This window comes from Thalassophryne amazonica, unplaced genomic scaffold (genome assembly GCF_902500255.1).
Source record: "Thalassophryne amazonica unplaced genomic scaffold, fThaAma1.1, whole genome shotgun sequence".
Taxonomy (NCBI): domain Eukaryota; kingdom Metazoa; phylum Chordata; class Actinopteri; order Batrachoidiformes; family Batrachoididae; genus Thalassophryne; species Thalassophryne amazonica.
The window spans coordinates 133,040-157,844 of NW_022986247.1; the positions used below are offsets into that span (position 1 = coordinate 133,040).

The window sequence follows — 24,805 nt, forward strand, 5'->3', positions numbered from 1 at the left end:
ATGAGGATCTGGCATGCTGATGTTAGATGGTTTACACTCTCAACAGCTGTATGACAGAATCGGCATTTATCATTCTGTGAGATCCCTGCCATTTTTTTGAAGCCATTAGTTAGACGTCCCTGATCTTGTGCTCCAATCAGAATTCTTTCTCCATCAAAACCAAGTTTTCCATTTTTTAGCCACTGCATTGATCCAACTTTGTCGATGTATTCCTTTTCCAGTTCTTCTTGGAAACTTCCGGCTCTTTTGTGTTGTTTCCATCTTTCCACTCGATGTTTTCCTTCTCTTTTGCTGTATTGTTCTCTGGTCTGTCTTGCAAGTTTTGTTGCAGACATGAGACTGTTGCTTTCTCTCTTGTAGAAGTTCTCCGCCAGTTTTTTGCCAGTTTAGTGATTGAGGTCCGTTCAGTTATGGCCTTGTGATGTTGTGTGACCGTTTTTATGATTTCTTCTTCAGAGCTCTTTAAGTACTGTCCAATACTTATTATAGATGCTCTGTAGGCCTGGTTGATTTCAGTAAGACCCAGACCGCCTTCTCTGTGAGGGAGATATATTCTGTCCATGCACTGATTTCTGTATGTGACTTTGTGGAGGGTGAGCATTTTCCTGGTTTTTGTGTCCAATTTATTAAGCTCACATTGTGGCCAGTTCACTATGCCAAACCCATAGGTCACCACTGGTATTGCAAACTGGTTTATGGCTGTGATTTTATTTTTTGGTGTCAGCTGTGTTTTGCAGATCTTTTTTAAGCGGTTTAGGTATTCTTTTGTTGTTTTTGTTCTCATTTTCTTGTGCTCAATTGTATTACTTTGTTCAATTCCCAAGTATTTGTATGTGGAGTCTGCAGCCAGATCTTCAATGTAGCTCCCTTCATCCAATTGTATGTTTTCGGTTTTTGTCTTTTTTCCTTTTGTCATTGTGCATTTAGAGCATTTATCCAGTCCAAATTCCATGCCAATGTCTTTTGAGAACTTATGGACAGTTTCCACGAGCTGAGTGAGTCCGTTTTTTGTGTTGGCATAGATTTTCAAATCGTCCATGAACAACAGATGGTTCACAAGTTTTTTTTTTTTCCTGCTTCTGCTTAAGTCATATCCGATGTCATGCTCCTTCAGGATCTTGCTGAGCGGGTCCATGATTAAGCAGAATGAAAGTGATGAGAGTCTGTCTCCCTGAAATATCCCTCTCTGAACTCGTATGTCTGGGATTGTTATTTGTCCCTCTGTGTGATTGAGGGTGATGGTGGTGTTCCACTTGTTCATTTGTGCTCTCAGGAAAGATCTTATTTTCTCATTGATGTTGTAGAGTTTTAAGCACCTCATGATCCAGGAGTGTGGTACACTGTCAAATGCCTTTTTGTAGTCAATCCAAGCCATGCTGAGGTTCCTCCTCCTTTTTTTGCAGTCCTCCAGGATAACTTTGTCTGTCAGTAACTGGTCTTTAGCTCCTAATCTTCTTCTGGAACAACCTTTCTGTTCATTTTCCAGGTAGCCACCATTGTCCAGATGTTCATAAATGTCATCAGTTATGATTCCTGTCAGCTATTTGTACGTTGTTGTTAGGCAGCAGATGGGTCTGTACTTGTTGGGAAGCTGTGTTTCCTTGGTCTTTGGAATTAGGCTTGTGTTCCCTGTCGTTAGCCAGTCTGGTGTGTCCTCTTCTCCGTTCAATATTTTTGTGAAAGTCACAGCATAATGTTGGTGTAATGCTGTCAGTCTTTATAACGAAAAATTTGGGATTTTGTCGATGCCAGGTGCCTTGAAGTTACTGTATTCACTCATTTTCTTTCTGATCTCTTCTTCATTGATTACAATTGCTGGCATTTGTTGTTTGTCTTTGTTTTTCTGTTGTATTTTTTCAATCCACTCAGCCTCTTGGTGTTGTTTTGGGTCTTCAAAGAGTGGTCTCCAGAATTTTTCAATTTCCTCTCTCTCAGGTGGCTGTTGTACTTCTATTGTGTCATTTGCCAGCTTTCTGTACACTAGTCTGGGATTTTTTGCAAATAGTTTGTTTATCTGTTTTGCTTGTATTTTCTTGTCTTTGTTCCTAATTTGTGCTGCGAAAGCTTTTACTAAGGCTTGATGTTCAGCCAGCCTTCCACCTAGCAGTTTGTCTTCAACATTGTATTTTCTTTTAATGCGATTTATTTTTTTTTAGAAGATTCTTTTTGTGGTTCTTGTTTCCCAAAAATGTGGCCATTTGGGAGATCTCTGCTCTTAGGCTGCTGATTTTTTGTTGTAATTTCTTTTTCCATCGTGGCATGGTATTCTTTTTCTTATTTGTGGTTCTGTTTCTCTTCAAATCTTGTGGGGCTAATTTACTTTGTATGTACCATGCCGCTCAATAATTTACAGAGTTTAACTCTGTCAATGTGGCTCCTTTTGGGACCAGTTTGGTCAGTCCTATGTTAACTTTTTGCAGGATATTTTTGAATTTTTTATTTTCCTTTAGTTTAGTCAGCTTTGGGCGCTCTTTCATGTCCATTTTTCTTGTTTCTTCAGTCTTATTTGCCAATTCCTCTTCTAGTTCCTGCTGTTCTGGGTCTGTGTGCACCTGTATATTGTTTTGTAGATGAGCTGGTGAACTGTTCATTTTTTCAGGGGGCAGTGAGTCGCTCGTTTTTTTGGGGGGGAGTGAATGGTTCCTTTTTTCAGGGAACAGTGAATGGTTATTTTTTTCGGGAGGCAGTGAATGGTTTGTTTTTTCGGGAGGCAGTGAGTTGTTTGTTTTTTCGGGGGGCAGTGAATGGTTATTTTTTTCGGGAGGCAGTGAATGGTTTGTTTTTTCGGGAGGCAGTGAGTTGTTTGTTTTTTCGGGGGGCAGTGAATGGTTTTTTTGGGGGAGGCAGTGAATGGTTCCTTTTTTTGGGGGGGCAGTGAATGGTTTGTTTTTTCAGGGATGTACTTTTTTTGAGGGCAATCATTTTTTGGTGGTGTAATGGGTTGCGTCAGAGGGCAGATGCCTTCTCTTATCATTTTCTCAATCTCCTGTTGCATCGTTTTTATTTCATCATCCGAGAAATGTTTTTGTTTGATAAAGTTTGATTTTTGGGTTGTGAGATTCTTACAAGTGATGTCTTTCTTATTTGGGCAGTGGTGGTGGAATATTTTTTGCCATTCTTTGGATGTCTGTCTGATTTTTTGGGTATTTTATTTTGGCATATTCCTTTGCCCACAACAGTATCCATTCTTCCTCCCTCTTCCACTGACTCCTTTTAAACTGGAGTTGCTTCCCTTTATCCATCAACTGATAGTCTTTTATCGCTTCCTTTTGGGCTTCTTCCTTTATTTTTTTTTATTTCCTCAGTCGTCAGATATTTTGCGATCTGTGAGGTGATCGATTCCAGTTTTGCAGTTGTGGTGGCTTCTTTCTTTTGTGTAGGTAAATCCGCTTCTTTTATGCGTTCCTCAAATACTGCTTTTTTCTTTCTGCCCCACTTCTCATGCTTTGAGTAAGTGAAGCAGTGAAAGATCTTTTTTTCTCTTCAATGGTCCAATTAACTGTGGCGTAGTTTTGTTTGTTTCTTCTGGTCCATTGATGTTGTTGTTGCTGGAGTCCAGGATCAGAACTATGCTGATCTGGTGGATTATCCAGCCGAGTGTCCTTCTGTTCCAGTATTTGTTGTCGATCAGAACAGCTAAATGGTTTTCCGCTTGCTTGTTTCTCCTTTTGTTGCTCTGAGTTGTTTATGTGACCAGATGTTTTTCCATATTTAGGGCCTTTAAATTGTTTCTCATCAGTGTTGCCTGAATGAACAATATTGGTATTTTTTTGACAGTTAAAACTTGTCTGAAGTTCTCTGGTCTGTTTCCAGTCATCACTGTCATCAGTGTCAGTTCCAGAAGTGTCTGAAGTCCTGCCACTGGTATCTGGTTGTAAATGACTGTTTGGACCCTGAGTTGCTGGCTGGTTGTGGTCCTCCATCATCCTCTCCATCAGCTTCTGCTGTCAGTGTTCTGTGTACAGATGAGCTGCTGGCTACAGGCTCAGCCTCTGTGCTCTCATCACTTGGGCTTTGATGAAGCTGTGATGACTCTGGTTTTTCATCATCATTTTCACTCTTCACAGGGACGGCAGTGAAACCAAACTTGGTGAGATCTGCCTCCTTCAGCTGCTGAAGCTGCTCTCCCTGCTGACTTATCCACAGCTTCTCTTCTTCTTTAATGTCCTCCTGGTCAACACTCAGATTCCATTCCTGGTGTTCAGGGAGAGTTTCTTCTTTAATCACCAACAACAGCTGCATGTCTTGTAGTCAGTAGAAGAGCGGAGAAAAATCCAGGCACCGAGGAGTCAGTCCATTCACAGGGGCGGGAGTGGGCCGCCTACTCTTCCTGCAATCTGATTGGCCACCCTGTATGCTTCTCCAATTGTCCTTGGCTGCTGTTCATGTCAATCATTGTGCTCGATGTATGTATACATACATACATATACATATCCTCTTCGGCTTGGAAGGAATCCACAAGGATTCCTATCGGAAAGCCGCTCTTCTTAGACCTGGTCCACCGTCATATGTGGGTTGACTGGACAGTCGAGCACCCTGTAGTTGTAGACCATAGGGTGATCCTTGAAATAATCATCCAGTCGGCTTTTAAATGAGTTTGTCGTGGGTGCATCTATTACTTCTTGAGGAAGACTGTTCCACCAGGCACCCACTCGTTGATTGAAGAAGTACCGTCTCTTATCTGTTCGGCTGTGTCACCGTTGTGTGATCAAACGGAAACAAAACTGAACGAATTATCATATGTCTGTTGAGGTTGCACTTTTGTCCAAACCTTTGACCACATTCAGAACAGACAAACTGTTTTTGCCCTGTATGAATTAGCGTATGTCTGCTCAGGTGGCTCTTTAGCCCAAATCTTTGACCACACTCAGTACAGACAAATGGTTTTTGTTCTGTCTGAATTCTAATGTGTTTGTTCTGAGTGCCCTTCTGTTTCTGTCTTTTACTCTGATCAGAACAGCTAAATGGTTTTCTGCTTGCTTGCTTCTCCTTTGATTTGTTCATGTGACCAGATGCTTTTCCATATTTAGATTGTTTCTCATCAGTGTTGCCTGAACAAACACTATTGGTATTTTTTGGACAGTTAAAACTTGATTGAAGTTCTCTGGTCTGTTTCCAGTCATAACTGTCATCAGTGTCAGTTCCAGAAGTGTCTGAACTCCTGCCACTGGTGTCTGGTTGTAAATGACTGTTTGGACCTGAGTTGCTGGCTGGTTGTGGTCCTCCATCGTCCTCTCCATCAGCTTCTGCTGTCAGTGTTCTGTGTACAGATGAGCTGCTGGCTACAGACTCAGCCTCTGTGCTCTCATCACTTGGGCTTTGATGAAGCTGTGATGACTCTGGTTTTTCATCATCATTTTCACTCTTCACAGGGACGGCAGTGAAACCAAACTTGGTGAGATCTGCCTCCTCCAGCTGCTGAAGCTGCTCTCCCTGCTGACTTATCCACAGCTTCTCTTCTTCTTTAATGTCCTCCTGGTCAACACTCAGATTCCATTCCTGGTGTTCAGGGAGAGTTTCTTCTTTAATCACCAACAACGGCTGCATGTCTGCAAAGAAACAAATTAACAATAAATGTTAGAACAACACTCATTAAAATAAAGTATCAGAGTGGTGAGTTTGACCTGATGACAGTAAGTTATTGACCTGATGGAACTGAGAAAGTGGAAATGTACATCAGGATTTGTGTTAAATTTCACAAATTGTAATTAATGTCTTTGTCTTCCACAATTGTAAAGACACCTTGACACTGGCAATCTGGTCTGTCAGTGAGTAACTTATTGTAAACTGCGTGTGAACTGTGCACCGCTGGGAGCCAGTGTGCAAAGAAAACTCTGAAATGTTCAAAATGTCTGGCATGCATTTATTTTGTGAACTAATCATGAAACGTTGCCTCACTGATTCTAAAATACCATCACTGTGTGCCGATGTGCAACTCAACGATTATGATGTTACATCTATAACGAGAGAAATCAGAGATTTCTGATGTCTGCTAATCGGGATCTGGATCACCTCCAAAATTCAGTGGGGTCTTCCATGTCCCAATATCTATCTGTGGTGCAATTTTTGTGAGAAACCGTGAAGTAGTTTTGAAGAAATCCTTCAAAGCCAATATAAAGGGAAATCTTGATCCAGAATCTGGATCCGGATCACATCCAAAATTTATTGGAGTCTTCCCTGGTGTAATATTTATCTGTGTTGAAAGTTTGGTGAGAATGCGTGAAGTAGTTTTGACATAATCCTTTAAAGTCTATATAAAGGGAATCTTGATCCAGAATCCAGATTCAGATCTTAATCTCCAAAATTTAATGGACTCTTCCATGGCCCAATATCTATCTGTGGTGAAAATTTCATCAAAATCTGTGCAGTAGTTTTGACATACGAGGGCTGTCAATAAAGTAACGGTCCTTGAAAGACGTGCGGACGGGTCCGCGCATTGGGACGCAGCCGCCGCGACGCTCCGCCACAGGAAAAACACCTCTGTTGAAAGCCTTAAGGACAAGTTGGAACATGTCCTGCCTGTTAAACAATTTCTCATATACTCACTCCACTGAAAGCCATCAAAAGCCGCCTGGATTTTACAAATGGTTATCAACACGGAGGTGTTTTTCCTGTGCCGCCACACCGCGTCGGCTGCGTCCCGACGCGCGGATCCGTCCGCACGTCTTTCATTAAAAAAATCTCCTTTAACAGCGGAATATCCGGATAAAATGCTGAAACCGACTTCTTCTGAAACTTCTCTGTTCTCTCACGACGTCCTGGATCAATAGAGCCTGAAATGTGGAGGTTTTCAGCTTGAACAGGTTGACGACGGCGGCTGAGAGCGCTGAGCGACGTCTCGCTCCGTGGGAAGTCCTTAAAGCGACAGAATCACCTCAAAATCTCTCATCAGCCGTTAAAATTTTCACTGAAAACCAGCTTAATTTTTCGAACCGTGTCCACTTCGATGTGTCTCACAGGTTTAGAAAAAATTTTGATCAAACAAAGCGCCAGTCTCTCAGCAACTTCTCAGACAAAGGAATTCCGACAAGGGGCTGGACGACTCCTCCCACAAGGAGTGGTCACAGGCGAATGATGTCACCGACAGGCGTGGAAAAACTCACGCATGCGCACGAGGGTTCAAGCATGTCTGACGTAAAAACATATGAATGAAATCCATATAGTTTTTGAAAAAAATAAAAAGGACCGTTACTTTATTGACAGCCCTCGTATACATTTTTTTCAGTGGATTTACATCGATCTCAGAAATGGCCCAGAAATCCACAAAAAGTTGGAAATCCGCAGACAATTCTCATGTGTGTTCACAGAGACACAGAGGCAGTTCACCCGCGTGCTCAGTGTGTGATCAGCAAAGTACGGAATCGTATAGTGGTGTTACAACTATGTCAGGCCAAGTAACTAGTTCAAAGTGGAACACACAAAAACAGGCCCTTGGGTTGGCTGATGATTCACCACACTCATGTCCTGTTGTTGTGCCTTTGCAGATAAGAGAAGTGGAGACTTCCTGTGTCTTCTCACGCAAATAAGAGACCTGAGCAAGAGCACAGAGACCCACCTGTGCAGAGAAGAGAAGTGGAGACTTCCTGTGTCTTCTCACGCAAATAAGAGACCCACCTGTGCAGAGAAGAGAAGTGGAGACTTCCTGGCAGCTACAAGAAGTCCTAAGAGCGGTGTAACAACCGACAAGAGAAGTGGAGACTTTTAGGCTGAATCTCGGCCCTTCCTCTTACCCCGTCCCCTCCATTTGCGCGGGCACGAGAGACAGAGGGGTCTCAATTCTCTTTTTGGAGTGAGGTGGAGGGTTAGGTGGAGGGCTTCAAACCCCTCCGTTTGGAGTGAATCTGGATGCACAGTCCGTTTGGAGGGTTAGGAGGAGCTTACTGCTGTCTCCACAGAAACAATCATGGTGCCCAAAGAGCTGCACAAATGAAGCGACTTTCATTACAAATTACGCTGTTTAGAAAGTTATAACTTGAACAAAAACTTTACAGGCAGTTGTCTATGACAGTAACGTGTCTGCATGTTGTGTATATTGTCATTCTGAAGAATATTGTAAGTTCGCTCGTGCGCTGAGGCGTTATAATGCACATACACACGAACGCTACGATAAGACACTTTTATATCTCACAACGGAGAAAATCATGATAAAAGATAAGCAGGTTAATTTGTATGTTCATAAATCTTTGGATAATAGCGCCCCCTGCTGTTGGATTTCAAGGTCTGTAAGACGTGTGTGTATTTAGTGAACAAACAGGGAGCCCTGAACACACTCGACTCCTAATAAGAAAATGAGGCAGAAAATGAGGAGAAGTTGTAAAATATCTACACACACATGTGTAAGACATAACCTGACGTCCTGACAGACTGATATTATCTGTCAAAGACATTTCTAAAGGAAATAGAGCTGGATGCAAAAAATGGGAGAATTTGAAAAAGAAATATCAGGTTAACAGAACTAGATGCAGCCCAGAACATACATACAGGTGCTGGACATATAATTAGAATATCATGAAAAAGTAGATTTATTTCAGTCATTCCATTCAAAAAGTCAAACTTGTATAATGTGTACATTCATTACACACAGACTGATATATTTCAATTGTTTATTTAAATAAATAAATGGACTGCATTTATATTGCGCTTTTCCATCTGCATCAGACACTCAAAGCGCTTTACAATTATGCCTCACATTCACGCCGATGTCAGGGTGCTGCCATACAAGGCACTCACTACACACCGGGAGCAATAGGGGATTAAAGGCCTTGCCCAAGGACCCTTAGTGATTTTCCAGTCAGGCGGGGATTTGAACCCATGATCTTCTGGACTCAAGCCCAACACCTTAACCACTAGACCATCACCTCCCCCAAATTTATTTATTTTAATTACTAATTCATGAATTAATTACTAATCAATGAATTAATGATTTAATAATTAACAATATTAATTATTACTATTACTAATGATTAATTATTAGTAGCACCATTAACATTAATTAATTAATAATTAATACTATTATTATTATTATTATTATAAATTACTAATTAAATTAATTATTAATACCACAAAATTCTCCGGCATGATTACGATGTGTTGAAGAAATCTGCGACTTCTATTTATTTGCATTTACACAGAAAGGCGAGAAAATACAAAGAGCAAACAGGCTACAAGCTGCATTTCAGTTGCCACGTTAACAAACAGTGAAGACGGCAGTTTGACACGGGCAGTTTTTTTTTTAACCCGTAAGTCGGAGGGGTGTCTCAATTCATAGGGCTAGAGGCATACCCCCTCACCTTACCCCTTGTTTTGAAGGGGTAGGCGTAGGGGAAGGGGTACAAAAGAGAAATGAGATTGGAGCTTAGCAAGAGCACAGTGACACATTAACAACTCCTCCTTTTGACGTGATTATATCAAGTCAATATCCAACTGTCCGGTCTGTGTCATTGGTGGTTGGTGTGGATCTGAGGTCTAATCCCCCCAAACTAGCCCTGCCCGACCTTTCATTCAGGGTGCAGGGATACCACAGCCCCCTTCAATAACACCCATGACCATAATAATCTCTGGTGGAACCAGCTCCCAATTCAGATCAGGGAGACAGACACCCTCTCTACTTTTAAGATTAGGCTTAAAACTTTCCTTTTTGCTAAAGTTTATAGTTAGGGCTGGATCAGGTGACCCTGAACCATCCCTTAGTTATGCTGCTATAGACGTAGACTGCTGGGGGGTTCCCATGATGCACTGTTTCTTTCTCTTTTTGCTCTGTATGCACCACTCTGCATTTAATCATTAGTGATCGATCTCTGCTCCCCTCCACAGCATGTCTTTTTCCTGGTTCTCTCCCTCAGCCCCAACCAGTCCCAGCAGAAGACTGCCCCTCCCTGAGCCTGGTTCTGCTGGAGGTTTCTTCCTGTTAAAAGGGAGTTTTTCCTTCCCACTGTCGCCAAGTGCTTGCTCACAGGGGGTCGTTTTGACCGTTGGGGTTTTACATAATTATTGTATGGCCTTACCTTACAATATAAAGCACCTTGGGGCAACTGTTTGTTGTGATTTGGCGCTATATAAAAAAAAAATTGATTGAATTAAAAAAACAACATGATCGAAACATAACCTCCTACCGTTCCTTTCCTGAGGATGCAAGTGAAACCTCCGGCGGGTTACTGAGGTGGAAAATGAACTAAAGAAGGAAAAAACTCTCACAGAGGCTTGGCCCTCCTTCCGAAGGCCAGAGCCTAGGCAAGGAATGTCCACAAAACTTCCACATGGTATAATACTATACTAACAGAAAAACAAAACGAACTACGGACTCTAAGCACCCAGGTCCTCACACCATCGGCCAGGTGTGGGTGTCCAGGGTCATCTTGGCTGGACACCCAGCCCCACGCCTTAATCAGACATATCCATGTCATTTCATAGGTGAATAACATACAATACTTTGAACCTTAGTAATTAAAACAAAAAAATACAGAAACAGAGTACTCCCATCAATCCAAAATATAAAAATCTAAGCACTTGTTAGGTGTAATGCAGGTCTTCATTGCACAGTGCATCATGGGAATTTCTAACAAAGCACTCAATAAACAAAAACAAACAAAAAATATACTGTTATATGAGTTCATGGCCTCTCAGAAAAAAAAGTGGTCTATGTGTATTTACACTTCGTGGAGCAACCTCCCGTTTAGGCAGTAAAACACATTGGTCCTCATCCTCTTCTTCTCTAGGGCATTTGTCATCCGTTAATGCTGCCTCCATGGAGCAATGGTGTTTGGGATAAATGCACAAGTCTGGAGCCAACCTGTTATTTGTTCATGTAGTCACAGCGTCTCTGCTCACATTATTCAGTCTTTGCACACTGAAATGAAGGGAACTCAGCCTGTCCACATTCTGGTTTATGCTTCGCCACCCAACAGATTGTAAACAAGTTAAATGTAAATTTAAATGTAAAAGTGTCAACGGAACTCAACAATGTGCATTTTCAAATGGTAGTCGGCTCGTCTTGAAGTTGAATTTCTCATGTTATAAGGCAGCAGTTGATTATGTTTTAAGTTGAATCAACCTGATTACATAAATCTTGTGGTCTGAAAAACAGTTGACTGGGAACAATCATGTGGTATCCCTTCTGCAGGCGTCACCATTCATGTGGCTGGACTCGTGCTGCAGCATTGAATTGTAAGTTCTGGGGGTGAAAGGATTTACCTCATAACCAGTCCTCCTCGTATGAGGTAACACAAAGCGAGGGCTGGTCATCAAAGCATGTGGGATGCGTACACAATGGTTGGATGTCCCACTCTGATAGCCGATGCTTTCTAGAAGGCAAAGGCGGCTGCTGACAGCCTCAGTAACAGGGATGAAGCTCTGTCTCAATGTTATCCAGTTTGGTACTGTAATATGCTAATTTATGGCTGCTGCATCAGACCTGCACACCCATGTCCTGCTTTCTCTGTAACACTTTATGATCACCCAGTGCTGGTGGCATTTGCATGTCCTGTTTTAAGGCCTGAAAGGCTCCTTCAGCTTCAGCAGTCCACTGCAATTCAGCCAAACCATGAGTTTGAGCTGCAGCTCAAACCAGGTCACGTAACAGGACGGTTTAAATTCCATAATCACAGATCCACGGTCAGCTAATACCAACCGTTCCCAGGAACAGCAACATCTGTCCGACTGTTTGGGAGCTTTATTTATTGTCTCAGTTTGTGAGGGAACAACAGCTCGTTTCTTACCACACAACTGTCTGCCAAACTATTCAACTTGTGATGGACAAAACTGTAATTTATCTTTGCTCACCTTATTCCCCCCGCCAAAGTTAATAGGACTGAAACAGGATGTTTTTCACACTGAATTTTTTACCACCCAATAGGTCATCTACATATTGTAGTGCCATACTTCTAGGTGTCGTAAGTCATTTGTCAGTATTTTATTGACTAATGAAGGTCTTTCAACATAACCTTGTGCCAGATGCATGTAAGTATACTGATGTTCTTGATGACTTGATGCATATTGATACAGAGAAACTGGACCTAGTGGTACACTAAGAAAAATGCTGAGCATAAGTCAATAACTGTGTACCAGCAGGGATCAGGAGGAATATTTGAAAGCAATGTGTGGGTCTGGGACCACCGGGGTTTCAGCGTTCACTATAGAACTGATTGTTCATCTATAATCATCTGAATTTGGCTTTTTGATTCGAAAAACTGGTGTATTACAAGGGCTTTTTGTCCATCACACCTGCTGCTACCAAGCCCTCAGTTGTGGGTTTTATACCTGCTATCTGATAAGCTTTCAGTGAATATTAGACAAATAATGAATGTTTATGAGGTCAGTGGTAGATATTTATGAGGTATTTCAGTTATCATATGTGATATCAATACCACAGTGAGAGCCAACCACCAGTAGAGGTGGTTGGCTCTCACTGTGGTATTGATATCACTTCCTGTTCCGGAGCACAGCGGTGTCTTTCTGTATCTGTTAGCTGTTTAATCTGCGCAGTTAGATTGATCTAGTTAACTAGATAATGATTTGTTTCCCAGTGTAATCTTCACGTGCCTTAACTAAAGCACTCCCTCTGCTGAATCACCTCTAAATTATTTACACGTTATTTACTTTGCGTGTTTTTAGGAATCCGCTAGCTTAGCGCAGCTACTAGCTCTTAGCCGGTTTTGCATGGTGGCTTCTCCTGTCTCTCCCGCACTTTTCTGCTCTGGGTGTGAAATGTTTAGTTATTCCTCGGCCTCCTTTAGTAGTAACGGTACTTGTAATAAGTGTAGCTTATTCGTAGCTTTGGAGGCCAGGCTGGGCGAATTGCAGACTCGGCTCCGCACCTTGGAAAATCCTACAGCTAGCCAGGTCCCTGTAGTCGGTGCAGACCAAGGTAGCTTAGCCGCCGTTAGTTCCCTCCCGGCAGATCCCGAGCAGCCGGGAAAGCAGGCCGACTGGGTGACTGTGAGGAGGAAGCGTAGTTCTAAACAGAAGCCCCGTGTACACCGCCAACCCATTCACATCTCTAACCGTTTTTCCCCACTCAACGACACACCCGCTGAGGATCAAACTCTGGTTATTGGCAACTCTGTTTTGAGAAATGTGAAGTTAGCGACACCAGCAACCATAGTCAATTGTCTTCCGGGGGCCAGAGCAGGCGACATTGAAGGAAATTTGAAACTGCTGGCTAAGGCTAAGCGTAAATTTGGTAAGATTGTAATTCACGTCGGCAGTAATGACACCCGGTTACGCCAATCGGAGGTCACTAAAATTAATATTGAATCGGTGTGTAACTTTACAAAAACAATGTCGGACTCTGTAGTTTTCTCTGGGCCCCTCCCCAATCTGACCGGGAGTGACATGTTTAGCTGCATGTTCTCCTTGAATTGCTGGCTGTCTGAGTGGTGTCCAAAAAATGAGGTGGGCTTCATAGATAATTGGCAAAGCTTCTGGGGAAAACCTGGTCTTGTTAGGAGAGACGGCATCCATCCCACTTTGGATGGAGCAGCTCTCATTTCTAGAAATCTGGCCAATTTTCTTAAATCCTCCAAACCGTGACTATCCAGGGTTGAGACCAGGAAGCAGAGTTGTAGTCTTACACACCTCTCTGCAGCTTCTCTCCCCCTGCCATCCCCTCATTACCCCATCCCCGTAGAGACGGTGCCTGCTCCCAGACCACCAATAACCAGCAAAAATCTATTTAAGCATAAAAATTCAAAAAGAAAAAATTATATAGCACCTTCAACTGCACCACAGACTAAAACAGTTAAATGTGGTCTATTAAACATTAGGTCTCTCTCTTCTAAGTCCCTGTTAGTAAATGATATAATAATGGATCAACATATTGATTGATTCTGCCTTACAGAAACCTGGTTACAGCAGGATGAATATGTTAGTTTAAATGAGTCAACACCCCCGAGTCACACTAACTGTCAGAATGCTCGTAGCACGGGCCGGGGCGGAGGATTAGCAGCAATCTTCCATTCCAGCTTATTAATTAATCAAAAACCCTGACAGAGCTTTAATTCATTTGAAAGCTTGACTCTTAGTCTTGTCCATCCAAATTGGAAGTCCCAAAAACCAGTTTTATTTGTTGTTAACTATCGTCCTCCTGGTCGTTACTGTGAGTTTCTCTGTGAATTTTCGGACCTTTTGTCTGACTTAGTGGTTAGCTCAGATAAGATAATTATAGTGGGCGATTTTAACATCCACACAGATGCTGAGAATGACAGCCTCAACACTGCATTTAATCTATTGTTAGACTCGATTGGCTTTGCTCAAAATGTAAATGAGTCCACCCACCACTTTAATCATACCTTAGATCTTGTTCTGACTTACGGTATGGAAATTGAAGACTTGACAGTATTCCTTGAAAACCCCCTTCTGTCTGATCATTTCTTAATAACATTTACATTTACTCTGATGGACTACCCAGCAGTGGGGAATAAGTTTCATTACAGTAGAAGTCTTTCAGAAAGCGCTGTAACTAGGTTTAAGGATATGATTCCTTCTTTGTTATGTTCTCCAATGCCATATACCAACACAGTGCAGAGTAGCTACCTAAACTCTGTGAGTGAGATAGATTATCTCTTCAATAGTTTTATATCCTTATTGAGGACAACTTTGGATGCTGTAGCTCCTCTGAAAAAGAGAGCCTTAAATCAGAAGTGCCTGACTCCGTGGTATAACTCACAAACTCACAGCTTAAAGCAGATAACCCGTAAGTTGGAGAGGAAATGGCGTCTCACTAATTTAGAAGATCTTCACTTAGCCTGGAAAAAGAGTCTGTTGCTCTATAAAAAAGCCCTCCGTAAAGCTAGGACATCTTACTACTCATCACTAATTGAAGAAAATAAGAACAACCCCAGGTTTCTTTTCAGCACTGTTGCCAGGCTGACAAAGAGTCAGAGCTCTATTGAGCCGAGTATTCCTTTAACTTTAACTAGTAATGACTTCATGACTTTCTTTGCTAATAAAATTTTAACTATTAGAGAAAAATTACTCATAACCATCCCAAAGACATATTGTTCTCTTTGGCTGCTTTCAGTGATGCCGGTATTTGGTTAGACTCTTTCTCTCCGATTGTTCTGTCTGAGTTATTTTCATTAGTTACTTCCTCCAAACCATCAACATGTCTATTAGACCCCATTCCTACCAGGCTGCTCAAGGAAGCCCTACCATTAATTAATGCTTCGATCTTAAATATGATCAATCTATCTTTATTAGTTGGCTATGTACCACAGGCTTTTAAGGTGGCAGTAATTAAACCATTACTTAAAAAGCCATCACTTGACCCAGCTATCTTAGCTAATTATAGGCCAATCTCCAACCTTCCTTTTCTCTCAAAAATTCTTAAAAGGGTAGTTGTAAAACAGCTAACTGATCATCTGCAGAGGAATGGTCTATTTGAAGAGTTTCAGTCAGGTTTTAGAATTCATCATAGTACAGAAACAGCATTAGTGAAGGTTACAAATGATCTTCTTATGGCCTCAGACAGTGGAATCATCTCTGTGCTTGTTCTGTTAGACCTCAGTGCTGCTTTTGATACTGTTGACCATAAAATTTTATTACAGAGATTAGAGCATGCCATAGGTATTAAAGGCACTGTGCTGCGGTGGTTTGAATCATATTTATCTAATAGATTACAATTTGTTCATGTAAATGGGGAATCTTCTTCACAGACTAAGGTTAATTATGGAGTTCCACAAGGTTCTGTGCTAGGACCAATTTTATTCACTTTATACATGCTTCCCTTAGGCAGTATTATTAGACGGCATTGCTTAAATTTTCATTGTTACGCAGATCAATCAATCAATCAATTTTTTTATATAGCGCCAAATCACAACAAACAGTTGCCCCAAGGCGCTGTTTGTTGTGACCCTGAACCATCCCTTAGTTATGCTGCTATAGACTTAGACTGCTGGGGGGTTCCCATGATGCACTGAGTGTTTCTTTCTCTTTTTGCTCTGTATGCACCACTCTGCATTTAATCATTAGTGATTGATCTCTGCTCCCCTCCACAGCATGTCTTTTTCCTGGTTCTCTCCCTCAGCCCCAACCAGTCCCAGCAGAAGACTGCCCCTCCCTGAGCCTGGTTCTGCTGGAGGTTTCTTCGTGTTAAAAGGGAGTTTTTCCTTCCCACTGTCGCCAAGTGCTTGCTCACAGGGGGTCGTTTTGACAGTTGGGGTTTTTCTGTAATTATTGTATGGCTTTGCCTTGCAATATGAAGCGCCTTGGGGCAACTGTTTGTTGTGATTTGGCGCTATATAAATGAAATTGATTTGATTTGATCATATTACAGGGTGCCATATGTCTCATGTCATAGAATCCAATGGACATCAACCTTGTTTGACCTTTACTTTGGAGGACAAGCATTCAACGCAGACAAAACTATTCCATTTATTAATCTTAGTAGCTTAACCAATAATTTGCTTCACTTTATTGCCAAAATTGGTGCAACTTTGTTTTACCCCTGTAAAACTGAAACTGACCTGTCCTCATTGTTGCCGTTTTTACCCTGTAACCCCACAGCATTTAGTCAAGGACAGTCTAAACGATACTTTTTTTTGGAATTGTTATGATCAGACAAATAATATGATATACCTTTCAATATGATTGGAACAGTTTTAAATTTTGACCCCTGTGAAAATCTTCACTGACCCCTGTGGGTCATGAGAGGTCAGCTCCAGGATACCTCCACATCTGAAAATAAGAATTAATTTACAATGTGTATGCCAAATTTCATGCTTTAGTCACAAAATCATTTTGCCAATCTGCTGCACTATTCTGGGACCAGACTCCATCACAGCCTCTTTCTCTCACTCTTTTTAAACCCACATTTCTGCACATTTACACTATTGGGGTCGACATGTTACACCTGGTAGCAAAGCCGAATATTAATGCTACCAAGTTACCAAGGAAATGTTCCCGAGTTTTCACCATTGATGGGAGCTGTAGAAAATAATGTATTTTATTCATTGAAATCATGTTGATTTGAATTTTGCAGTGATGAATAAATTCTGGGAGCAAAGATAATTATTTTTCATCAGCTCATAAACAGAGCTGCTCTTACTTGTGAACAACAGGTTACTGATGTTGACCTTTTAGTGCTAAGTGCTGGATCAAAATAAACCAAACCGCTACGTGTCAGAAAACACAAAATTACGTTGCTCACTGCGAGCAACGACAAAGGCAACTGATGATGTCATGTAGCCTAGCGGTGGGGAATGTAGCCTCAAAATGATCCATTAGACTCTATAACTCCTCCCTTTGACCCTCATTAACATAACAGCTGTCCCCTCCCTGTCAGAATGTGCAATAAATCATTTGTATGTGTGATTTTATCAACACTATCAGGACTCAGAATTCACCCTCAGTGTTAAAGAGGTTTTTAAAGTCATCTTATCCTGATAGATCTTCAATTTTATTTTCTTCTATTATGGTTATTATTATGGTTTTTATTATACGCCAGCGTGGGGGTAAGTGGGCTTGTTTGCAAACCAGAAGGTCAGTGGTTCAACACCATCTGTGCCCATTCTCCATGTCATGTGGAGTTGTATCAGGAAGAGCATCCAGTGTAAAACTTCACACTCAGATACATATCAGATCTGCTGTGGGACCCTGAACAAAAAGAGAGAAGCTGAAAGAACTTATGATGGTTATTTTTCTGATCCAGTCTCCTGTTCTTCATGTCGACTTGTATCTCTGTTTATCTGTGAAGTTGGAACATCAGCAGTTTGCTTCAGGATAAATTAAGTCTGATTCTAACTGGTTTAAGTGAAACCATGATGTTGTGCTCAGAGTTCAGCAGTTTGGAGTCATGATGTTGATTCATGAGCTTCAGATTTTATTAATTGTGAGCATAGTTCCATTTTTGTGTGTATAAAAAGAGGATAAACTGTAATCAATAGCATCTACTGATCGTCGTCTTCATCAGTCAATCACCAAGCTGAACTGTCCTTCATTTATCATGATAAGTCACAGTTTGTCTTATTTATTCCTGCTGATATTTGGTGTTCAGTCTATAATCAGAACTCCAACACAAACTAGCAGCTATCATTTGGATGTGGTGGAGTTGGTCTGAAATAAAGTTTAGTGGACAAACCTGCTGTGGATCAGCGAACTTCAGGCTTGAAAACTAGTTTCTTCTCTTCTTTAAATCCACTCGTTTCTTCTTGCTGCTCTGCGATCTGTTTGTTTCTACCAACTCAAATATCTCGGCTTCATTAGCAGCAGTTAGCCGCTGTTTCAACAACCTTCTCAGCTCTTCTACCTTTTCGCGCTAACTTCGCCTTTTCTTCTTCTTCCGGTTTACTGTCGACCTTTGTGCTTCTGGAGCTCTTCAAAAAACATATTCGAGGATCACAGAGTGAAGTTTGATCTGTTCACACAAGTTTCCAGCATCTCCAGCTAACTAGCTTTAGCCTCGGACCACAACAGGAAACACTTCTTCTTCGTTTGTGTATCTGGAGCATCAACTGAAATCCAAAATCAGAAATTATTGAAAGCAACAAGCCTGTTTATGTCGCACTTCCACAATAAGAGCCTGTATTTCAAAAATAAAAGCTTGTGAGGTTGCAACAGACCTGCCAGAGTTCATCAGTCTGTCCATCCTCAAACAGCACAGACAGAAGATTCGAATCTGGACATTTTCTGTCTGTATGTGACTCAAACCCAGAATTAACATGTTCACACTCCGGACAAAACAGCAGAATTGTGTCTCAACAGTGTAAAAAATAAAATAAAATATAAAATGTAAAAAAATAAAATGATCTAATATGAACACTGTCACAGTACAAATATAAAACTTTAGATATTTTGTAATTTCTTTACATAGAATATTGTCCTGGTTAAGCAGCTTCAGAAAAGCTTATTAACAACAAAAAAATCATTTTAGAAAATTGAACACAACTGAAAACAGATTAAACCTTCAATAAAGACTTTCATAAAAGCCAAGAAATGTTTTGATGTCAAGACTTAAAAAAAATGTAGTATAAGAGAATTTCCCAAAACTCAGCTGTCCTCTGTATATAGGACAAATGACCACATCTAGAACCTGTGATTCTCTACGGGTCAACATGTGAGTATTTGTCAGAACTGAGTGACTTTGTTGTTTGGAGACGACAGCAGACAAAATCATCACCATGAATTTCATTTCTGTCCTTTGTGACATTTTGTCTTGTGGTTCAGTAACACATGGAGCCGTCCACATGATGGGTGGCAGCTGGAGCCAGGTAGAGGTCAACCAAGAGGTCGACACAGGGGTCAACATTATAAAAGCATAAACCACATTATTTGACTGATCAGAATAATTTACATCACTTTTTAGCACATTTAGAGCAACTTTAACTTTTGACCCCTGTGTGGACTGAAGTTGACCTTTGTCACCTTTTCTGCTGTTTTTAACCCATAACTCCAGAACATTCAGTCATAAATAGTCTAAACTATACGCTTAGAGAATCTTTATGATCAGAGAATTTATTCTCCTTAAACAGGACAGAAAACCTCCTCGACTCAACTGTTTCATCAACAGAAACACCAAATCTGGTGCTTTCAGACAAACTGATGGTTTCTTCATGAAAATCCTGTGAACATTATTTTTGGAGAAATGCTGCCCTCGTGTGTCTGATAAAGGGATTTACAATTATAAAGGCAGCTGAGTGAAGCTGTCAGAAACCTGGATCAGAGCAGCTGAACGTCAGCGTTATAAATGTGGACACCCTGTTGTCCTCAGTTCATGTCCGTCTCTTCTGTCATGTTGATCTTCCAGCATTTCTGCTGCCAAATTGTCTTCATGACAGAATCAGAAACGCTGCTGAGTCAGCAAAAATGTTGTTCCCCTTTAAGACGCTCCTCGTTCCACCTCCACCATCAACTTCTGTCACCACTGATGGTTTGACCTCTGACCTTACAGGTACAGCAGCAGACATCATGACCCTGTTCTAGTTAATAACCAGAGCTCACCCGGGTTTATTCTCCAACTATTTCCCTGCACTATGCAGGTGAGGAAAATGATGACAAACCCCAAATAAAATTCTTTACCAACGGCTGGAAATTTTCTAAGAGTCATTTTAGTGTTTATACTATTGTGTAAATAGACTTTTGAATGAAACCTGAAGTTCCAGCTGAAATGTTGACTGTCGACTGGATCAGGGGACAGAAACTTGATGGAAACAAAATACCGTCTTGTTTCAGTGACTTTTTTTCCCCCTCTATCAAGCAACTTGGAAAGTTGGGTATATTTAATGGTTTTCATACCCAAAAATGAGTAATTTACCCAAATTTGAAATTCTGAAGTTTAGGACAGAGCTTTGATGAATCAAACAAAACCATCACAATTAAAATTTATCAAAAACTGGAGGGAAAGAAGCATTTTGGGTGAATGTTATTGTTTTCCAAACACACAGTGTGTAATGACAGCAAAAAAACTTTTTTTGAGGAAGAATTGTGAACAGTGTTTAAATGAATCAAACCAATTTATCTGAATGAAATTCAAAAAAATAAACATCAAAGATAAGAAATATTTTTGCATAAATCTCTCCCCACAGAAGTCCATATTTTTCCCCAAATTTTATAATTTCATATTTCCACAAGGAAGGATTGTGAACAGAGTTTAAATGAATCAAACAAAATCAACAGAATTAAAATCAGAAACTGAAGAAGAAAATGTGTTTTGATGGATTTCACTATTTTCACAATAAAAAAAAAAAATCCACATTTCCCAAAACAATTCAAAATTTTAATATTTTGTGAGGAAGAATCGTGAACAGTGCTTCAATGAAGGAAACAAAAACATAATTAAAATCAATCAGGAACTAAAGAAGGAAAAAACTGTGTTGAGTTTCAGTTTTTACCCTAAAAGTGCATATTTCCCCAAAATTTACAATTTCAACAATAAGACATTACAACACAGAGAGAATCATAAAGTTTCCCAGCATGCAGCAGGACTCCTGACACAGATGCCATCTCACACCTTGACTACTGCATCACCTTACTGACAGGTTAAACACCATGAACATCAAACACATCACACCTTCACACCACCTTTTACAACCCCTGGCAATAATTATGGAATCACCGGCCTCGGAGGATGTTCATTCAGTTGTTTAGTTTTGTAGAAAAAAAGCAGATCACAGACATGACACAAAACTAAAGTCATTTCAAATGGCAACTTTCTGGCTTTAAGAAACACTGTAAGAAAATCAGGAAAAATAATTGTGGCAGTCAGTAACGGTTACTTTTTTAGACCAAGCAGAGGGAAAAAAAAAATAATGGACTCACTCAATTCTGAGGAATAAATTATGGAATCACCCTGTAAATTTTCATCCCCAAAACTAACACCTGCATCAAATCAGATCTGCTCATTAGTCTGCATCTAAAAAGGAGTGATCACACCTTGGAGAGCTGTTGCACCAAGTGGACTGACATGAATCATGGCTCCAACACAAGAGATGTCAATTGAAACAAAGGAGAGGATTATCAAACTCTTAAAAGAGGGTAAATCATCACGCAATGTTGCAAAAGATGTTGGTTGTTCACAGTCAGCTGTGTCTAAACTCTGGACCAAATATAAACAACATGGGAAGGTTGTTAAAGGCAAACATACCGGTAGACCAAGGAAGACATCAAAGCATCAAGACAGAAAACTTAAAGCAATATGTCTCAAAAATCAAAAATGCACAACAAAACAAATGAGGAACGAATGGGAGGAAACTGGAGTCAACGTCTGTGACCGAACTGTAAGAAACCGCCTAAAGGAAATGGGATTTACATACAGAAAAGCTAAACGAAAGCCATCATTAACACCTAAACAGAAAAAAACAAGGTTACAATGGGTTAAGGAAAAGCAATCGTGGACTGTGGATGACTGGATGAAAGTCATATTCAGTGATGAATCTTGAATGTGCATTGGGCAAGGTGATGATGCTGGAACGTTTGTTTGGTGCCATTCCAACGAGATTTATATGGGGCTGCATGTCAGGTAAAGGCACTGGGGAGATGGCTGTCATTACATCATCAATAAATGCACAAGTTTACATTGAAATTTTGGACACCTTTCTTATCCCATCAATTGAAAGGATGTTTGGGGATGATGAAATCATTTTTCAAGATGATAATGCATCTTGCCATAGAGCAAAAACTGTGAAAACATTCCTTGCAAAAAGACACATAGGGTCAATGGCATGACCTGCAAATAGTCCGGATCTTAATCCAATTGAAAATCTTTGGTGGAAGTTGAAGAAAATGGTCCATGACAAGGCTCCAACCTGCAAAGCTGATCTGGCAACAGCAATCAGAGAAAGTTGGAGCCAGATAGATGAAGAGTACTGTTTGTCACTCATTAAGTCCATGCCTCAGAGACTGCAAGCTGTTATAAAAGCCAGAGGTGGTGCAACAAAATACTAGTGATGTGTTGGAGCGTTCTTTTGTTTTTCATGATTCCATAATTTTTTCCTCAGAATTGAGTGATTCCATATTTTTTTTTCCCTCTGCTTGGTCTAAAAAAGTAACCGTTACTGACTGCCACAATTTTTTTTCTTGATTTCTTATAGTGTTTCTTAAAGCCAGAAAGTTGCCATTTGAAATGACTTTAGTTTTGTGTCATGTCTGTGATCTGCTTTTTTTCTACAAAACTAAACAACTGAATGAACATCCTCTGAGGCCGGTGATTCCATCATTTTTGCCGGGGGTTGTAGTCCAAATCTTATGACACAGAGCCACCTTTTTTTTTTCCTCTTGGATTTCTTTTTAATATAATGTAAGGGGCCCCAGACTCGGAGTCTTTATTTACACCCTAAACATTGCTGATATTGTATCTGAGGGCTCTCTGAGAGATGGTGATCGTTCCCTTAATTGCTGATAACAGAACCTCGTGGGCACTTGGGTGACCAGGGATTGATTTGAGGTATATTTTCAGGTTCCTCTTCATAAGGCCTGTTGCCCACCGGAACTGGTATGATATGTATCTACAGGCATTAATGCAAAAAAAAAAAAAAATCCTATATATATATTTTTTATGGCTTGTTCACCATCCACCTTTTTATAAAAACCCTTTTGTGATCGCGTCCAAGGATTTCAGGTAAAACAAGGTGGAGACAGTTAAGAAACCAGCAAGTTGTTCTCCTGCTGAACCAGATTCTATTTCACTCACTAACCGTTGTTGCTCTTTTCTAAAGCAGCATCATATTATATACTCAACAAAAATATAAACGCAACACTTTTGGTTTTGCTCCCATTTTGTATGAGATGAACTCAAAGATCTAAAACTTTTTCCACATACACAATATCACCATTTCCCTCAAATATTGTTCACAAACCAGTCTAAATCTGTGATAGTGAGCACTTCTCCTTTGCTGAGATAATCCATCCCACCTCACAGGTGTGCCATATCAAGATGCTGATTAGACACCATGATTAGTGCACAGGTGTGCCTTAGACTGCCCACAATAAAAGGCCACTCTGAAAGGTGCAGTTTTGTTTTATTGGGGGGGATACCAGTCAGTATCTGGTGTGACCACCATTTGCCTTATGCAGTGCAACACATCTCCTTCGCATCATCCGTGAAGAGAACACCTCTCCAACGTGCCAAACGCCAGCGAATGTGAGCATTTGCCCACTCAGGTCGGTTACAACGACGAACTGGAGTCAGGTCGAGACCCCGATGAGGACGACGAGCATGCAGATGAGCTTCCCTGAGACGGTTTCTGACAGTTTGTGAAGAAATTCTTTGGTTATGCAAACCGAATGTTCCAGCAGCTGTCCGAGTGGCTGGTCTCAGACGATCTTGGAGGTGAACATGCTGGATGTGGAGGTCCTGGGCTGGTGTGGTTACACGTGGTCTGCGGTTGTGAGGCTGGTTGGATGTACTGCCAAATTCTCTGAAACGCCTTTGGAGACGGCTTATGGTAGAGAAATGAACATTCAATACACAAGCAACAGCTCTGGTTGACATTCCTGCTGTCAGCATGCCAATTGCACGCTCCCTCAAATCTTGCGACATCTGTGGCATTGTGCTGTGTGATAAAACTGCACCTTTCAGAGTGGCCTTTTATTGTGGGCAGTCTAAGGCACACCTGTGCACTAATCATGGCTTCTAATCAGCATCTTGATATGGCACACCTGTGAGGTGGGATGGATTATCTCAGCAAAGGAGAAGTGCTCACTATCACAGATTTAGACTGGTTTGTGAACAATATTTGAGGGAAATGGTGATATTGTGTATGTGGAAAAAGTTTTAGATCTTTGAGTTCATCTCATACAAAATGGGAGCAAAACCAAAAGTGTTGCGTTTATATTTTTGTTGAGTGTAGAAAGACTTTAACCTCCACATTATTTAAATACTTCAGGATAAACACATTTTACGGTGACAGATGTTCTACAGATTCTACTTCATTCAACACCAATTAAAATCTACTGGGCTCAATAAAACGAACTTGCTTTGATGGTTTACACCCTCAATAGCTGTATGACAGAATTTCTTGTGCACTATTGTAGCATTTTCTTCTATTCCCAAGTATTTGTGTGTGGAATCTTCAGCCAAATCTTCAATGTAGCTCTCCTCATCCAACTGTATGTTTTCGGTTTTTCTTTGTTTACCTTTTTTTGATTGTGCATTTTGAGCATTTGTCCAGTCCAAATTCCATACCAATGTCTTTGGAGAACTTATGGACAGTTTCCACGAGCTGACTGAGTCCCTTTTTTGTGTCGGCATAGATTTTCAAATCATCCACGTACAGCAGATGGTTCACAGGTTTTTGGTTTTTCCTTCCTCTGTCTCTACTTAAGTCATACCCGATATCATGCTCCTTCAGGATCTTACTGAGTGGGTCTATGATTA

General features: G+C 40.8%; 1 long non-coding RNA gene across 1 annotated transcript; it reads right to left on the reverse strand.

The window, feature by feature from the left end:
* Positions 1 to 752: 752 nt before the first annotated feature.
* LOC117505789 lies at positions 753 to 24,559 on the reverse strand. The gene is made up of 3 exons (XR_004559261.1): positions 24,455 to 24,559; positions 15,083 to 15,085; positions 753 to 793 (listed from the first exon to the last, which is right to left on the reverse strand). It is a non-coding gene; the product is annotated as an uncharacterized LOC117505789 (long non-coding RNA).
* Between the last annotated feature and the right edge of the window lie 246 nt (positions 24,560 to 24,805).